General features: G+C 36.8%; 1 protein-coding gene across 14 annotated transcripts in view; it reads right to left on the bottom strand.

Moving 5' to 3' along the window:
* Nucleotides 1–20,229, bottom strand: part of PHF21A (PHD finger protein 21A) — a 167,922-nt gene that overhangs the window by 134,624 nt on the left and 13,069 nt on the right. For 11 of the 14 annotated variants that reach the window (XM_080688067.1, XM_080688070.1, XM_080688079.1 and 8 more), the window contains exon 2: nucleotides 4,197–4,237. The gene's annotated coding sequence lies outside the window, so the exon portion shown is untranslated. Of the gene's footprint in view, nucleotides 1–2,544; nucleotides 2,657–4,196; nucleotides 4,238–20,229 lie in introns of all 14 variants that reach the window. The other 3 variants (XM_080688073.1, XM_080688078.1, XM_080688075.1) reach the window with 1 other exon arrangement.

Below are 20,229 nucleotides of genomic sequence, written 5' to 3'. Positions count from 1 at the left end.
GGAAACAGCCTAAATGCCCATCAGCAGATGAGTGGATTAGAAAACTGTGGTACATCTACACAATGGAATACCATGCTGCTGTAGAAAAAAGAAGGAATTCTTACCATTTGCAACAGCATGGATGAAACTGGAGAGCATTATGCTAAGCGAAATAAGTCAGTCAGAAAAAGATAAATATCACATGATCTCACTCATTTGTAGAATATAATGAACAACATAAACTGATGAACAAAAATAGAACCAGAATCATAGAAGCATTGAATAGACTGTCCAACTTATGAGGGAAGGCGGGAGGTGAGGGGGTAAGAGATCAACCAAAGGACTTGTATGCATGCATATGAGCATAACTAACAGACACAGAGAGTAGGGAAGTGAGGGCATGTGCTGGGGTGTGGGGACGGCCGGGGAGAGGTCATGGGGGAAAAAGGAGACTTACGTAATACTTTATACAACAAAGAATTTTTTTAAAAAAGGCTTTCCAACTATTTTTCTGGGTATAGTTCTGCTTGGAGATATGTGACTGCCAGGTCTTTCATTATGATTCTAATAAAGTTGTCATGCTGTAACTTTGAATTCACTGCTAAGAAACACTACTCTGTTCCTGAACTGCTTATAAACCCTTTATCAATCAAAACTCCACTCGTCAACCAAGTTTCTTTAACTAACAATAAGTCCATAATACATTGTGCACCCAGACTGAATTCCCTAGAAATGGTTAGTTCTGTGTTCTCTATACTATAGAATTACTTGGTGTAAGACTCCACTTTTTTTTTTTTTTAAATATATATATTTTATTGATTTTTTACAGAGAGGAAGGGAGAGGGATAGAGAGCCAGAAACATCGATGAGAGAGAAACATCGATCAGCTGCCTCCTGCACACCTCCCACTGGGGATGTGCCCGCAACCAAGGCACGTGCCCCTGACCGGAATCGAACCTGGGACCCCTCAGTCCGCAGGCCGACGCTCTATCCACTGAGCCAAACCGGTTTCGGCAAGACTCCACTTTTAATCTATCATCTCACAACAGTGTTTTGAGTAGGTATAATTTTTTTAAATATAAAAAAGTAGAAAGTCTTGACAGATCAATGTCTCCTTACTTGTCACATGCCTAATACTAAAATATCAGGTTTTAATTTGTGCAAAATACTATGTATCTAACATGTTAGGAGATAAAACAATAACTTTTAACTAATAATGCTAAAAATTATCATGGATGCTAAAAATAATAAAATTATTTTAGTAATACTTATTGAAAACTAACATTTACTAACAGGAATCAATAAAAATGACATAAAAACCCAATGTAATATCTGTTTATTTGTTTTTCATGGTGGTATCTTTTTGGTGACACTCCACAGGTCAACAACAACAAAAAAATGCTCCTGCAACCCTAACCGGTTTGGCTCAGTGGATAAAGCGTCAGCCTGCAGACTCAAGGGTCCAGGTTCGATTCCGGTCAAGGGCATGTACCTTGGTTGCGGGCACATCCCCAGTAGGAGGTGTGCAGGAGGCAGCTGATTGATGTTTCTCTCTCATCAATGTTTCTAACTCTCTTTCCCTCTCCCTTCCTCTCTGTAAAAGTAAATAAAATGTATTTTTTTAAAAAAAATGCTCCTGCACAGAGCTGGACAATCTTGATTTTAGAAGTTTCTGACAAGGTTACTATATTCAAATCCTGGTATTATAACTGCTGACAAAAATCACTTCAGCTAGTGAGATTGGTATTTCCTAACCATTAAATTAAACTTCTACACACACACACACACACACACACACACACACACACCTAGATTTATGATTATCTGAATGTCTGAATGTGTTCGAGGAAAAAATATACATCTTTCCCATTTGTATTTTTGGGGGAGGAGGCCAGGTCCTCATTAAAAAAAAAAAAAAAAAAGTAATACCGACACAGGTCATACCATTACAACCCAAGGGTGTGAGTGTTTTGAGTCAGGTCAAGTCCCCACAGCACCCTCCTTCCCAGGTCTGGGGCAGCGTCCTGCACTTCTCCTTACCGCCAGCGTTGACTCTAACATCCCATTTCTACCTCAGCTTCCTGGGCCCAGGCCTAGCTGGCGCGCGCGCGCGCGCACACACACACACACACACACACACACACACACACACGCACACACACATTCTCCTATTTCCCACCTTTCTTTACAGAAATCAAGCATGTTTACTAAAATCATCCCAACTATACCCAACAACCAGAATGTTGACATAAATTTAAAAATTCACAGAAATTCAAAATGAAGAAGGCTGGAGAGCAGTGTATAAAAGCATAGTGACAATGAGGCTAAAATTTTAGAATCGGTTGCCACATTTACCAGAATACTATTTAATGACAAAAAAAATAGTCCAGACAAGCATGGCCAGAATCATATACATATTTGCTACACAAAGATTAACACAGAGGATATGGTGGTCTTGTCATAACCAGTAAGTACTTAATAGAAGTGGAAGATATGGGAGATAGATTTCAGATCAGTTTAAGGAAGAGCTAAGGATTAGAGCTGTACAAAAAAGGAATGGGTTACCTTATGAGGTAGTGGGCTCCCTGTCATTAGAAGTATTCAAGAATGCTGCATATCATATCCCCCTCTTGGAGATTCACAATGCACATTAGCATATTAAAGGTTCTGAGAAGTCCTGCAGTAAAGAAACCTGTTTAACTTTAATGCAGCATTTCCCAAATTATTTGACTACAGAACATTTTCCCACCCCCACCCAACCTCAGTAATATTTATTCATTTCTGTGGAACTAGAGTTCCTCAGAATATATTATAGAAAATAATGAGCTACATTTTTAAATAACTGTAATATTCGATATGTACCCGAATAACAATCTGTTAGGGATATAGAAAAAGAAATTGCCACATCGGGTAAAAGGCTGGAAGAGAGGGCCTCTTAAGGTCCCTTTTCTAAGATTGTATGATTCCATCACATCTCAGAGTAAAGGGCTTTGGGGTCTTGATTCTTTATTTAAAAAGGTTCCATGAGAGAAAGGCAAGTAAAATAAAAAGGAGTAAATGCAAGGTTAACTGGTTCAAATGCCTCCCTTTCATGTTCAAATCCCAATCCCTACAAGGAAAGAAAGACACCACAAGGACCCTAAATTATCAAAAAGAAGCCTTAACCAAGTATCTACTCCACACATTAAGTTAATTACTATTTGAGAGAATTAAAATAAAACAAAAAAATAAGAAAGGATAGCTTTGCATTAGGGCAGTGGCCGGCAAACTCATTAGTCAACAGAGCCAAATATCAACAGTACAACGATTGAAATTTCTTTTGAGAGCCGAAAACCGACTTCTGTGCATGGGCCACGAAGTTTCAATCGCACTGTACGCGCGCGCCCGCACTTGGTACTTTGTGGAAGAGCCACACTCAAGGGGCCAAAGAGCCGCATGTGGCTCACGAGCCGCGGTTTGCCAACCACTGCATTAGGGGACTACCCTATTCCAGCTATCTTGTTTGAATGTAATTTTTTATCATAATACATGCTTTCCAAATAAGGTTAATATTTGTTTGATCCTTAATCACTAGACTGCCCTGAGCAATCTGTGATTCTGAATTAGACATTCAAAGAAACGATTAAGTGTGATGATTTATAAGCTGTTAAAGTAGGTTTTAAAGTAGATATTAGAGAAAAAAATGTTTACCTATATGCCCCACACTGCTACGTTTCTTTTTTTTTCTTTTTTCCTCTTTAAGAATTATACAAAACACACATTAAAAATGTAGTATCTATCATAAAGCCAATCTAACATTAAATTTAAGAATATAAATGCTTAAGAGTCCCAAATTTCAAAGTCAAGGTTCCCATAGTTACATTTACCTAGCCATTTTGCACATACACTAAGGCCAGGAAATTTAACAGCATATTAAGTAATACAAAACACAATAGGAACCTTAACTTTTGTATTTCTTGACTTTTGAATTTTCAGCTCTAACCACTGCATTAAGGACATTTTTGACACAGGGGACCTTTACATTTTAACAGGTTATCGAATGCAGGAACATGCAAGCCTAGCAGTATGATTAGAAACATAAATGCATTTGAGAACTTGGTGCAAACAGCAAAGCCTCATTTCTGGTAAGAGAGCTTTATCGCAAAAATTCACTGGACATTTAAATTATTATCCAACTGGCATCAGTAACACTATGCCTGCCTGGCAAAAGTACTTACCAATTTGGGGGAAACTGGCCCTCCTTCAGCACTCTTGCTCCCTATAACAGAAGAAGGGGAAAACAGAATTAGGTGACAAACACAGATTTATGACATGTCATCAAAAGCTGAAGACTTAAAGACCTCTATCTGATTTTAAGAAAAAAAACAAAACACACAAAAATCTCCAAAGCACTAAAACCCAAAAGAAAGAAAGGGATAGGTAGTTTTTACAGCAAGAAAGAATTCAAGAGCAGTTAAAGCTCTAATTTTCCAGTTTTTTTCACTTTTCCACTTTTTTCGAGACAAGGAAAAGTTGATGATTTCCCTTTCCTAAGAGACACACAGAAATGAAATGCACCTCAACTAAACAACACACAAATACACTCTCATGCCCAACAAATGACCTTCACTGTTTGTTGTTTTATATTAACAAATTGAGCTATCATCATTGGCCCTTAGTTTGGTCTACATAAAAGGCCTTTTTTCAATTAATCTTGAAATGGACTTGTCTTCTATGAGGCTTTAGAATTCACAGCATTTTATATGTATAGTCATAATTTTAACTAAACTTTTCATTCACATTCTTAAAGTCTCACTGTTTTAGACTATAAACCATGTAACATAAAAGTGACTTTCTCTATGCCACTTATTTAGTCAGTAGTAAAACCAGGAAAAAATAATCAAGGTTTTGGGATCCCAATCCAATGCCCAATGATGCTTTTATCAACTGTGTTTTCAAAAGATTAATAAACTTCATTAAGTTGACTTCAAGGTCAGAAAAGTCAAGCCTGGCTATACTGTTTACTTTTAACTATTCCTGCCCCAAATTTCTCTCTCTCTCAAAAAAAAATTAGGAAACAGAAATTTAAACTTCCCCCCTACCATGCTCTAAACCAGCCGTGGGCAAACTACGGCCCGCGGGCCGGATCTGGCTGTTCTATCCGGTTCTCTTGCTCTCTGCTCCACTCCTTTACTTTGAATTTATATTAGTTCACACAAACACTCCATCCATGCTTTTGTTCCGGCCCTCCGGTCCAGTTTAAGAACCCATTGTGGCCCTCGAGTCAAAAAGTTTGCCCACCCCTGCTCTAAACCTACAAATACCTTCCTTATGCTTTAAACATAGTACGTTTGTTGACTGATGTTACTCCAATAATGGTCTCATTTCCTCAGGGGATATTTCAAGAAATCTTCATGTCATCCAGATCATAAAATGTTTATTTAATCACATGTAGTCATACCAAACATATAGTAATTTACTAGCAAAGGGCCTGAATTCGTGCAGTTAACATTCATTTCCAAAATGTTCCATCCTGCCTTTTCTTTAGTAGCAGTACTTTTTTGAAGCTCTCAAGTCCATATAAAATGACAATTTCAATCACCAAGATTAGAAAACTCTCAAACAAAAGAAAAATCATGCAAAAATCTGTAGAATAATATGGTTATTAAAAAGTGGATTCTCACAAGGAAATAAAAAATTTGTTAACAATGTGTGGTGATGGTATTAACCAAGTTTATTGTAATAATCATTTCACAATACATACATATATCAAATAATTATGCTGTATTCCTAAAACTAATACAATGTTATATGTAAATAATATCTTAGTTTTAAAGAGTGGATTCTTAACATTATGGATACCTACAGATTCTGTAGCACTTAAAATAGTATCATGTTCATAGCAAATGCTCAGTAAATATTTGTTAAATGAATGAATTCACTGAGTGGACCCTTAACTCTCTGTTGCAGGGTGTTTTTTCATGCTGGGGATAATTTCTTATGCATCAATCCCCCACAGCATTATTTGTCAATGAATGACTTTGGACAAAAATATTTGATTAATAAGTTAATTATTACAATTTTAAAATATCATGAAAAGGAAAAGGCTGATAATTTGGACTAAATTTAAATTAAGAACTTCTGTTCATCAAAAAAAAAAAAAAAAAAAAAACAACATTAAGAGAATGAAAAAGCAAACCACAGAATTAGAGATGCTAATTCCAACACATATAATAACAATGGTTTATACTCAGAATATATAAAACATGTTTAAACTCAAAGTGATCAGATAGGTTTGGGATGTTAACTATCACTTACTAGTACATGGCATGTGAGAAAGTATAGCTACATAAACTCTTCTGAAAAGTCATATTCAGTAAAAAGGCACCATGGAGGCACACCTTATCTCCAGGACATTTCTCCAAAAAGCAGTAGCAGAATCAATCCCAAACTGATAAAGAATTTTACCATGATATCAACTGCTTGCAGAGTCACATAGGAACAAATAGAGGTTCAGTGACTTCCCCAAATGTCACACAGGTAGTTGGTAGTCAAGCTGGAGAAAGCTTATGGCCCGAGATTCCTTTGACTGAGCTGGCCTTTTCATTAGACCTCACTTCCTCTTAACCAGAAGCAGCAGTTATTCTTCTAACAAACAAACTACAATAAATAATGGCCAAATATTTCTCGAAAAGTCTGCATATAATGTTTAAAGAAAAATCACGTAAGTAAGCTATCTATCTAGGGCAAGTTTTAAAACCTGCAATCCTTTATGCCTGAGGGATCCCTGGGAATGGGCTTCAGAGACCTTTGCCAACGCCATGATACTATGTGCTAAATTCTGTACTAGTATGTATGAAAATTCTGGAAAAGGGATTCACAGTTTTAAAAAGATTCCCAAAGAGGTTCAGATACCCCAAAAGAGTAAATTACTTTTAGACTAGTGATTCTTAGACACAACATCAGAACTACCAAAGTGTTTCCTCTGAAGGCTGATTATTAATTGACTACTATTTGGAAATTGATGAGAAAAAAAGAAAATATTTTATTTCTATAATTTAATATGAATAAATTAGCCGCAAAAAAGGACATATATAAATTTTTACTTTTTGCACTATTGATACAAAAAACCTATTTTAAGTCTGAAATGCAAGATTGATTTTTCTCAGGTTAAGTTGACTGAAAGTCCACTTACTGGTTTCTGACATACAGTTCACACTTTTGGCTAAAGTAGTTAAAAATGTTCACATTTGCTCAAATTTTTAAAATACATAAATGTTCTTGAAAAATACATTCAAAATATATAAGTTGGAATGAATGAAATTACTTTTGCTTTAGTCATATTAACTTGCTAACATAACTTTACATGAGATTTTACAAACTGAAGATTGTTCACCTCAGATCCTCACAGTCAGATGCTTTACTTAGAACTGGTAAAGAAATTAATTATTCAGATTTCTGATATGGTTGTAAAATTTAAAATATCAATAAATCAAAGGTGATTAATAACTACTTATTAATTATCTTTATATAATGTCTAAAACCTCTGTACATGAAGAATATATATTAAGCAAATTTTGCAGAGAAAATAAAATGTTCCATACTATATCATGGGGTTTTTGAGGTTATTTTTTAGATCATGTTTTTTTTGTTGTTGTTTTTTTGTTGTTAATCCTCACCTGAGGACATTTTCCCATTGATTTTTAAGGAGAGTGGAAGAGAGAGGGAAAGACAGAGAGAAATATCGATGTGTGAGAAACACATGGATTGGTTGCCTCCTGCATGAGCCCCAACCAGGGCCTGGGGCCGGGGAGGAGCCTGCTACACGGTACGTGCCCTTGACCAGAATGGAACCCGGGACCCTTTGGTCCACAGGCCAATGCTCTATGCACTGAGCAAAACCAGCTAGGGCCTAGATCATGTTTTAAATTAGGCTAAAATTCATCCCACTACAAATTTCAAATTATTAAGTTTACAATGTATGCTCAATCACAAACTTTGGTAAAGGACTAGAACAGCACAGATAACTGTCATTCAAAGACACTTTAAAATGTCACCTTACACAGAAGATTCAATCTCTTCTCTTTTTGCACTATACCAAGCTGATACACTAATTTTATATACAGTAAGTTTTACTGCTTTTTATCAACCTAACTTCTGAACAGTAAGCATAATAAATGTAAATGCTCAGAAGAAAAAGCAGAATCCTGCCTAATGGGATTTAGTCCTTTAGGCCCCAATATCATAATCATCCCTCTTGCCCCATCCCTCTTAATCTTACTCTCTCATGGACATCCTTCTTGCACTCTCCCCTTACTCTTAAGCATCAATTTTCCCCCTCATTACTGGGTCATTTTGTTCCTTCTATCTTTAATTTTTTATGTAAAAAGCCTTCCTTTACTCCATCTCTAGTTATTGTCCCATGTCTATACTCCCATTTATAGCAAAAACTCCCTGAAGTGTTAACCACACCCACTGTGGTCTCCCAGTTCTCTGTTGAACCCACTCAGATAGGCCTTTTGCCTTCTTCCATTCTTGTTAAGATCACCAATGACCTCTCAGTTGCTAAATACAATAGAAAAGTCTCAGCCCTTACCTCCTGTTCAATCAGTATTATCTGACCCAGTTGATAATTCCTTCCTTTTTGAAACCCTTTCTTTTGATTCCCAGATGACCACCCACTCTTGATTTTCCTCCTAATCTCTCTGACCAGTCTTCTAGGTTTCTTTTGCTGGTCCCTTCTCATCTCTTTAAACCTCAAAATGTTGAACTGCCCCAGGGCTCAGTTCTTGAAACTCTTCCCATTAGGTAATCTCACTCAGTCTTGTGGCTATAAAAGGATATGTGTACTGGTGACAGACAAATTTTTATCTCCAGCCCAGACCTTTCCCTTGAATTCCAAACTCATATTCCCAAATGCCCACTAAACACCTGCCAAAACTAAACTCTTGGCTATTGATCCCCCAACCGCCTCCTCAGAATCATCCTCATCACAATAAATGACAACTCTATCCCTTCGGGCCAAAACTTTAAGTTTATCATTGACTCTCCCTTTCCCCACACCCTACATCTAATTCAAGGGCTAACCATCTTGTCTCTACCTTCAAAATATATAGACTTTGAACACCACTACCACCTCCTTAGTCCAAGACACCATCATCTTTCACCTAGATCAGTGGTCGGCAAACTGCGGCTCACAAGCCACATGCGGCTCTTTGGCTCCTTGAGTGTGGCTCTTCCACAAAATACCACAGCCTGGGCGAGTCTATTTTGAAGAAGTGGCATTAGAAGAAATTTATGTTTAAAAAATTTGGCTCTCAAAAGAAATTTCAATCGTTGTACTGTTGATATTTGGCTCTGTTGACTAATGAGTTTGCCGACCACTGACCTAGATTATTCAATTGCCTCCTAACTGGCCTCCCCTCTTCCATCTCTGTCCCACTACAATCTATTCTCTCAGCACTCAGAACGACCTTTTCAAAATCCACGACAGATTTAGTTACTCCTTGGGTCAAAATCCTCCAGTGCCTTCCCATCATACTCAGAGAAAATGCTGAAGTCCTTTACAATGGCCCACAAAGCTTTAAGCGATTTGGAACTCTGCCACTCTCAGACCTCATCTCCTTCCCTCTTTCCATTGCTCAATCAGCTGCAGCCACACTGGCCTCTTTTCTGTACTTCAAAAACTCTAAATGAGTTTCCTTCTCAGGGGTTTTCCACTTGTTTTTCTTTCTGGCTGGAACACTCTCTTCCACCAAATACCTTCATGGCTCACTCTCTCAAAATGTTAAGAAAATCTACAGCAGTTGCAAGATTAGAAAACTAAAATAAAGACTAAAACTGTCATCAGAATTGTTTCCCTCCCCAAACTCAAATGTTGAGGATGATCTTTCCTATACCAAGAATACCCTTTTACTTTCTCTAAGCCTATCCAATCTCACCCAGCCATCTGGGCGCAGATAAACACTCTGACTAATGGAGACCTTCCCTAACCATCCCACCTCCCAGTTCTCTTTTTCTTTGAATTCTTGAGATATTTATCATCTTTCTCATTCATCTTAGAATTTAATCATATACTGTCTCACGTCTCACATTGTAACTTATATGCCTTATCACTTTAACTGAACTACACACACAGGATAGAACTAATGCTTTGTACAAGTAGTTCTCAAACCTAGAGTAGGATAAATCTGAAACTTAAAAAAAATAGATTCACCAGGCCCTACCCTTAAGATTCTGAATTTTATTATGTCTGATTTGAAGTCCAGATATCTGTGTGTGTTTTTTTAAGTTCAACTAGAAGATTCTAATTGTAGCCAGGATGAGGAACTACATCCTTACAATCTTCTATTTCCTTTAGTACCCAGGAAAGAAGGCTCTCAAATAGCCTAAAGCTAGGAAGGACACCCAGATCCATATCATCATTTCATAGGGGAAGAACGGCCCAAGAAGTCTAGATGACTAGCCCAAAGCTACACAGATAAAAAGAGGCAAAGCCCAGCCTAAAACCCAGATTTACTGCTCTCAATCTAGAAGTCTTTCCACTCGTCTGTGAATAAATAAACGAAAGTAATAAAAATCCACAATTCACAGATAAGTGTAGTAAACAGTGATTATCTAATACTTGACCAATGATTGCATTTTCCGAGCTCTAAGACAGTGCACATTATTAGCTTCTAACATGCTTGAAAAATGTGAGCAACATTAACTGACAAAAGACTTAAGAGGCCAGAGAGTAATTGTAGAAAGGCTTACAAATAAAAAATTGTTTTACTAAGTCCTCTTACAATATGCACAAAAACTTGTAAAATCATTTATATTTGTAAGTGAGGAGTATTAGGAAGGAAGAACAAAAAGAAGAAATCTTGCTTTCATCATGCTATCAAGTACAAAAATCCTATTCACAAACATCCATAGCTCACAAAGCTATAAATGTTTTCTGAGTCTAATCATAACATAAACTTAATTACAGGTCAGACTTAGTAAATCACCCCATATCCCAAGACAACTCAAACTCTTATCTTAATAATAAGTTAACCTCAGGACCAAAACTCTTGTCATCAACAACAAAAAACAGTAACTTGGGTATCTGTACGGCATTACAGGAGTTTGGGTCTATCTTGGTGTACAGGGATTTAAGAGAGTGCCTCTGATTAACACTAATGAGTTTTGGGTGTAAAGCATAAACACCAAGGAGGAGGATCAATGCCCAGCCCTGCATCTGTGGAAGCCCTTTCTATTGCACTAACTGCAACTACTGGGAGTTGTTCTCTCACAAATGGGATAATAGACCCAAATTCCTATGTCTCTAAAGCACAAAGATAATTCAAACAAAAGTCACTAAGGAAGGTCACTGGTAAACACCTGATTTAAAAAATACAGAAAAAGCTAAACTAAAGAAATGATTAACACTTTAAGACAATTTTATAAAATAGCACCAATAGCACAGAAGAAACTAGTGAACTGCTGGAGATAAAATACCTCTCACAACAAAATTAAAACACCAAATTTTTAAAAGCAGAGCACAGTAAACCCACATTAGCCAGAACCTTGTCCAAAGGAATACACACACATACACACACACACACACAGACAAAATAACAAAACAAAAACTCCTCCCCTGGTGGAGCCCTAAGTACACTACAATCCTTGCTTTTAAAACACAGAAGAAAACTCCTGCTGCACTGATAGCCAGGAATAATCACAGAGTACTTCCAGACAAACGGATAATGATCACAAGCTGCCAAGGACGACCAAAACTAACTAAATAAAAATTATAGCACCTTATTGTGTTCCATACTGCCTCCCTTCTCAATATAGCACTGCTGAACTCACCAGGCTGGAAAATGAGCAGGTGCCTTTCAGGCTATAGAAAAATTAGACACACACACACACACACACACACACACACACACACACACACACACACCAATCACAAACACAAAGGGAATGATATTCTTTCACTTGAAGGGGCTTACGAAACGTAAGGCTTTGCGGTAGGCCTAGAAAACTAAGAGCAGGCCTTACCGAAGAAGTGAGGAAAAAGCCAAGGTTTATCCCAAATCCACAAAGACTAAAAGAATTAACATTTATTTCAATTAAAAGGCTTTGGAAACAATCCATTGTTTAAAATAAATAAAAGAGAACTTAAGATTTTCCCCATTTCTATCACCAAAAGAAAATTAGGATCTTTTCTCTCTTAGTACACAGATTCAGCTCCACAACACAAATAAGAAAGAACCTGAGAAGGCCTGAAAACTAAAAATGGTTCCTTAACATTCACATTAAAAAAAAAAATCTATATAGTCCAACATATTGATTCTTTATCACCACTGCTATCGTTAATGAACATTTAGCTTTTTATCTGTAGTTTGAAATGTCAATGAGAAATTGAAACAGCTACAATATGCTGGGGATTTTTAACTTTTGAAACAAAAACCACAAAGAAACAGAGGAGTCTGAAGCATGCAGCCTCCATCAGGCTGATAAGTACACAGCCCTAAAACTTGAAAGTGAAAGCAATACAGACCAAAAAGAGAAGTTTGCTTGATATTAATGCTAGCCTTTAAAACCAAAAATATGTTCTGTTACAGAAGACTGAAATCAGGGCTTCCATTAACCTTGTTTAAAAAAAAATCCCATGAGCATGGATTTTTTTCCTAAGTCTCTTCATCAGAGCAGCATGGGGTCCCATTAGGCACCGTATTTTACTTCCACCTTATAAATAACGTTAGCTGTTCGCTATTTCCATGGAAACGAAGTACAGAGGAACCCACTTAAATGAATACCGGTTAAAGGAATAAGTTTTATTTTAGAAAGGTCTGGCTACTTTACATGCACTCTATTGGGGAATACTACAAAGTTGTCTTAAGTGTAATTTTTAAAATATTTTTTGGTGTGGAGGGAGCTTATTAAGGGTCCTATTTAATAAGAACACTCCTTGCAGTAAACTAAACATGCCAAAGAGCATCATAATGTTAAAGATACCTTTTCAGTGCACTACACAGGGGTTTAGATACACAGCTCCAAAGACTATGCTTCCCCATGCACTAGGGTAGAATAATTACCCCAATGGGTTTAATTTAAACTAATAAAAGCAAGGAAATTCAGAACTAAGGCTACCATCACCTTGTAGCGACTAGTAATGAACAGACCCCACAACTGCAGGCACACAGACAACTTAATATTCTTCCAAAGAGGAGCAAACAGGAAAGCAAATAATGTACGTTCCTAATCACTGTTACTAGGTCCAGGGATAGCAGGTAGTCAACATTCGCTCCTTAACAAACTATTCATGAGTTGTAACATGTATTCCTTCATCAATCAATACATACGCGCAGCTGAGAGAGAACACGGAGATGGAGAGAGTGCAGAAAAAGATTTAGTAATTTCCAACTTCAAGTTGACTCAAATATTGCCCGACATATTCTAGAAATGACTATTATTGGTGGCCCATAAAAAAGTTACAGATAGGCAAGTGTATATAAAATAAAATGTGATTTGTAAGAGGTAAGAAAACAAAAATCTTTACAGCAGATGTGGTTCTCCATTAAGTTAGTGGTGGCTCAGACATCTTTAATAAGTTAAAAGACAAATTAATTCATATTATCCTAAAAGGTGGCTAACAAACCAATCTGACTATTGCTCCAAGGAACTGCTGGCCATAGTTCTCATTGTAAGAGCTTCCATACAATCTTTTAAATTTCTCCACACTAGGGTAAATGGAGCAGATTTGTTTGGGGGCCTCCGATTATGGGGACTAACATGGTTCAATTTGGCACATTTAGCCTTTGGTAACGCTGTGATAAAACCTTTGTTTTCATCCTCCCACCTAAAGGTGACTAACAGTATTAAACTTACAATGTATGGAAAGGGTTAACATTCTCACACAAACTTTACTTTGAGTACACCAATGTATCTATTTGTATCGCATGTTTTAAAAATACAGTTATGTAACTTGTATATTTTACACACTGCAAGACTGGCAGAATGCTAATAATTGCTGGACTTGAGTAACAGATAGGTGGGGTCTGTTAATATTATTCACTCTACTTCTGTGTATGTTTTTACATTTCCATAAAAATAAATTTTAAGCCCTCACTGGTTTGGCTCAGTGGATAGAGTGTTGGCCTGCGGACTGAAGGGTCCCAGGTTTGATTTGCGTCAAGGGGCACGTGCCTGGGTTGCGGGCTTGATCCCCAGTAGGGGGTGTGCAGGAGGCAACTAACCAATGATTCTCTCTCACCATTGATGTTTCTATCTCTATCTCCCTCTCCCTTCCTCTCTGAAATCAATAAAAACATATTTAAAAATAATAATAAATAAATTTTTTAAATACTACAGATTAAGTTAAGGCTCTTGTCTCTATGTATAGAATTAAATAATGAATGAAATGCCTGGTATAGATCTTTAGAAGCTACTAAATTTAAATCCAATATAGCCATTAACTTAACATGTAACCACAGCTAATTTCAAAGTTTTACTTTTCTTACCAAAACAATTCAGTTAACAATTCAAAGCCACTAGGAGAAATCTGTAAAGGGTCTGCCATTTTGCAACTACTAATGAATGTAAACAATCAACACATAATAACTAGGCATCATAGTCATATTTTGTATTTTACAAGCTAAAAGAAATTATATTAGCCCTCCCAATTACTAAATCAAAATAATTTCAGAAACACCAACATTTCCAATTTCTTTTCCTATAGATCCACAGGACTACAGAGGGCAATCGAATACATTAATGCTTCCTATTTCCCTTATCTTACGTCAGTAACAAGGCTGCCCCTTCCCACACTATGCCCCTACCTCCCCCCTATCAGACATACAGCAACTTCTGAGGTAAAAAGGTCTTTTTCTATTCTCTCCCTTAGTCCAGCTATACAATCTTTCACACTCAGCTACTTCACAAGTGATTTTAAGCTATCCATTATCCAATTCCTGGCCGAGGGCCCAAAATAAGGAGGTACACAAACTATTAAAGCCTTAAGGTCTTGATAACAGCTCTCTGTTTAAAAACTAGTAATTGTGGTGTTTTATTTTTAAGAGAAATAGGATAGGATGGTGGTGGCTTTGGAGGAAGTGAGAACAGCAGCACACTGGGGATGGAGTAGGCAGAGAAGAGACAGCAAAGAGATAATAAGGAAGAGAGAAAGAGGAAAGGCAACAGAGGAGTGTGCACAATGGATGGTAGTATCTATATATATAAAAGCCTAAGTGACTGGCCAACTAGCTGACCGGCCGACCAGCTGACCGGCCGGTAGCTATGATGTGCATTGACCACCTGGGGGCAGATGCTCAACGCAGGAGCAGCTAAACTTTTTATAATTCCATTTACCCAAGAGAAGCAATTTTTACAGGCTCTGCATACAGGCTGAAGTAAAGAAAACTTAATACTGTACATACGCTATGCTAATTCTAAAGCTGCAAAGCTTTACTTACTGACCACTCTAGCTACTGTAAAGTAACACTACAATTTTTTAACTGAAAGATAACTATACAGCCTGCTATAAAACTGCTTAATTTTAAAAATATATGTTGAGCTAAATTAAAGTACACACCTATTGGAATTTCTGCTCAGAGAGCAGAAACAATGTTTTAGGAACACAGACAAAACAAAATATAGTAAATACTTCTATCCACTTACAAGACCTTTATCAAATGGTGCAGTTGGGTAAATGAGAACAAAAAGTTAAGGGAAGTTATTACAATATACCCTTGAACAATATGGGTTTGAACTGTGCAGGTCCACTTATACAGGGAAGGAAAAAAACCCACATTGGTGGACTGTGCAGTTCCAACCATGTTGCTCAAGGGTCAGCTGTGTTCTACTTTAACTCAAATGCTCACCGGTGATAATATACAGCATGTTCAGGATGTTTTGAGATGCTATTACAAATTCATTTGTTGAATCCCAGAAAAAAAAAAGAAACTATACAAAGATCAAAAAAGTTTCTGATCCAAATTAGTAGTGAAAGAATAAAAGTAATTCTACTTCACATTTAATGATCATTCCCCTTTCCTCTATTACTGGTTTTACTTACCAAATAGATAGATACACATACACACTCATATACATATAAACATACTATTAAAAACACAAATTTCTTAGCAAAAAAAAAAAAAAAAAGAACCACAACAAACCCAATCTTAATGCTGAGATCACTGTAAGGCAGTGACTTAAAGGGTGGTTTTTATCACAATCAACTTGTTCTCAGGCCCAGTTTCTAGCCTCAATATAGGTAACACATGACAATTAAATACAGAAAGAAAATAACAATTGCCATAAAAAAGGCCAGGTACCAGATGAAAGGAAACTTCACAAAGTCAAAATACCCCAAATCAAAAGGCAAATAAAACTGTATCCATCATTACCAGAAAGCATTTTTGTGCCACTTTTCGATGTCTGGGGTTCTATAATTGTTTCCATTAGTTACTAATCCAAGCATGTGCTCCCAAGGGTTAACCACACACACATACAATTTTTCCTGAGCAGTAGACCCAATGCACTGACTAGTTAATTAGTATTTTGGACTTTTGAGTTACAATGACTAGTCTACTACTTACTACCTTGACGCTAAGTGACCTACTGTAAGCTGCAACAATCTTTTGGTATTAAAAAAGCTTGTATCACTAAGCGTTTTAATAAATATAAAGTGCCCTGAAATACTTTTTAAAGTCTCTATTAAATCTAACATATTCCTTTTTTTTTTCTATTTCTCTTGGAGGTATTCATAAACAAAAATTCATTAGATACACTTTCCCATCCACACATTTTCTCACTATGACATTTCAGAAAAAATATTCTCCTTTCCAGCTAAGCTGTTCCCATATTTACTGTTTTCCCATAAACTTTTAGTGGGACTGTAACACTAACAATGATAACAGCAGTTATCGCTTTTCAAATGTCTCAAGATTTCCCCATTTTATCTTCACATCAAACCAAGGAGGTTGGTATCATCATCCCCATATCATAGAAAGTGAACAGCACAGTGCTTGGTACACAACATGTATGGGAGAAATCTTTTTTGAAGGGAGCTTAAATAATTAGTCCAAGGTCACACACTCAACTTAAGTGGTTGTACTGATATTCCAATCCAGAGGTCAGGCCCCAAAGCTAATGCTTTTGCCCCACTATCCAACATTTGTCTCGAGCCTTGAGAAGAGAAGGAACGAGTCCAGAATTAAAAGTAAGTAATAATACCGAATAACAGCTACCATTTATTTGGCACTTATTAGGTGTTGGGCACTTCTAATTGTTAACACATTAACTCATTTATTCCTCATAACAACTTCAGCAGGGTACTATTATTTATTCATATTCTACAGATGAAGAAACAGAGGCAGAGGCACAGAGGGTGAAGTGATTTAGCCAGTCACAAGAGCTAATACAGGGCATGCCAGGATCTGAGCCAATGCAGACTGGCTCCGGCTCCAGCTCCAGCTCCAGCTCCAGCTCGGATACTCTCAACCACTGCCATGCTAAAACCTTCCCTTCACTTGAATTGCAAGAAATCAGAACTTTAAACCTTTTTAACAATATTACTAAATTATATGCCTTTGTACTTTGACTAATTGAGAGAAAACGGTAGCGCTTTTCTAAGCATGCGCACCAGACTTATTTACAGGATATGCCCCCGGTGATTAGATCACTACTAGTACACTGTTCAGGAAGTCGCACACTATAAATCTGGTTAAGAGCCCCCAGCCCATTTCTCTACACTCAGACCCACACCAACCATGCAATGAAAGACACGGGCAATTCAGTGATGTCCCAGCGCAACCTTCTATAAAATAAATGTCACTCTGGAAGTATCCAAGTGTATACAGTACCCTTTCTCTCCTTTCCAACACCATAAAAAATACCACAAAAGAAATGAATGAATCAAAGCTACTTAAAAATCATAACAAATGTCCAATGATAACTACAAATTTAAATGAGAAAAAAATGCAAAATTCTCATAGTTTTGCAACTTGTCCAAATTCTACATTCAAAACCCACTAGGCCTCTTTGAAAGACTCAATTCCTAGACTAGCTCATTATCATAAATGTCCCTTGAAGGGTGCAGAGAAAAGCCCAATTTTGCCTCCAATTCTACATATCTTGATATGCATATTTATCACAAGAATCATTACTTACATTATTAAGTCATTGGGCTTTCTACCCTAATGTAATAAATATGACAATGTATTTAATTACATAAACAAAATATTATGCATGGACTTAGTATTTTTATATTAACATGTAACATATATAGAAAACAAATATCTAGGACAGGACTGGACCTAGAGGTACTGAGAACCTGACACAGTGAGAACAGGAACTATTGCAGCTCCCTCCATTGACATCGTAAAGTTGCCACATTTTCTGGGCTCTCTTTTGAATTAATGTGGCATCTGTTCCAAGTACAGCATGCTAACATTTTACTAAAAGATATTTTCATTCTACATTTGTATCTGGTTTGCTTATTATTTGAACTACTGTTTTATTTCAGTGGTCATTTCTTTATACCAACTTGTCAATTTGGCTTTCCTAATCTATCTCCCCTGAGCACAAAAAGGGTGGGGAGAAACCATCAGCTTAAAACCCTCTAACAGCAATAATTACAATATGCTTTGCATATAGATGAAATAAAGAAAATAAGCAGCACAAAGATTTTTGTAGGCTTTTTAGTATTGGGTCCTGATAAGTTAGCAGCATCTGTTCCTTTCAGAAAAAGAATTCTTTGCTCTGAGGTACTGAAGGGCTGGGGGGAGGGGAAAGGAAGAAAAGTAAACAAGTACGAAATAGAATAATTCAAGCTAAAAGTTTGGTCACCATGAAATGATGATTTCAATAATTTTCACATATCCAACTCTATCGAGTGGTAGCTGCTTTTTAAGGCATCCTCGAAAAACGCTGCAGCAAAAAGCCAAATACAATCAGTTGTGTTTAACATGCATGCTGCATACTCCACAATGTTACGTCACGTCAGGCACAGAGCAGACGCTTACCAAGCTATCCTGCGTTCTATAAACTGCCTAACAACAACGGAAAAGGCACTCCACAGTGGGAGTAGGAGCTGTCAGGGGGCAGTCTTCTCCCTTTGGTCAACTCTGAAGGAAACAAATAAGGCTTCGATTTCCGTCTTTTAAGCTCACCTCTCTCAAGGCCTTGACTCTCAATCTTCCAGCCTTTCTCAGAAAGGAAGGCTATTTCTTTAAAATTAAAAAGCTGCAAAAGAACACTCCAACTTAAAAGCCCCACACCTTATACTAACTGTCCTCCAGATGTCCCTATGGCTTCCTCTTCTGTAGAATGGCCTATCCAGTGCACTAGTCTCTAAGTGGGCGCACCCACCCTGGGGAAGGAAGGCAGCCATGGGAAAAAATTATTACAACTTATGTTTTAAAATCTCATCCTTTTTTAAATTTCACATTTTCTGTGCATTTTATAACATTCGTAAAGTACTAGGTTCAGAAAATTATATATAAATACACATTCACTGGTAGCCATAATTTTTAAAAGTTTGGAGACTACAGATTAAGAAGACTGAAATTAAAATAAGAGTCAGGAAAATTAGGCTCTGACACTAATTTACTCTAATTCTTGTCTGTGCCTCAGTTTTGCCATCCATGATATGAATTGTCTGAGCCCTTTATACACACTTATAAGACTATTACAAGAAATAATAAAATACTGTAGATCATGGTCTGAGCCACACAAAATGACAAACACATATGAATGCTACCAACGAGAAATACTCCTAATTTGGCTTGTTAAAACTTTGACTATACTATAGTTTAAATAAACTGCTATGCCCTATCAGACTCCATTCTTAGAATTTAAAGGCCAGGCTTTAGCACTTCACTGAATTTAGGTCTAAAGATGCATAAAGCACCTGAGATACAGAGAGTGCATTTCTAGTATTAGAAAGACCCTTTTAAAAAAAACTAAAAAAAAACCTTCTATAATAAAAGTTATTACCTATGAAATAAATTTAATTTAAAAACTATAAAGGTGAATTATAACTAATAACCTTACTAACAAGTTAAAACTCTCAAAGCCAGAATCAGGAGATTATATTTAATGTAGTTAAATAAGGCCTTGAGTGTGTCTTTTGTATACTAGTATAATGCCACGAAAAAAAAACCCAAATCACTGGCACTTGATAAATTATTGGCACGTCCAATAATTTACCTTGGGTTTTGTGTGTTTTTTTAACTGCTTTTTAAAATGCTGGTTTAGCCCTAGCCGGTTTTGCTCAGTGGATAGAGCATCGGCCTGCAG

The sequence above is a fragment of the Plecotus auritus genome, assembly GCF_963455305.1.
Source record: "Plecotus auritus genome assembly, chromosome: 9".
Lineage (NCBI taxonomy): Eukaryota > Metazoa > Chordata > Mammalia > Chiroptera > Vespertilionidae > Plecotus > Plecotus auritus.
This window is presented reverse-complemented; position numbering and strand designations above follow the sequence as displayed.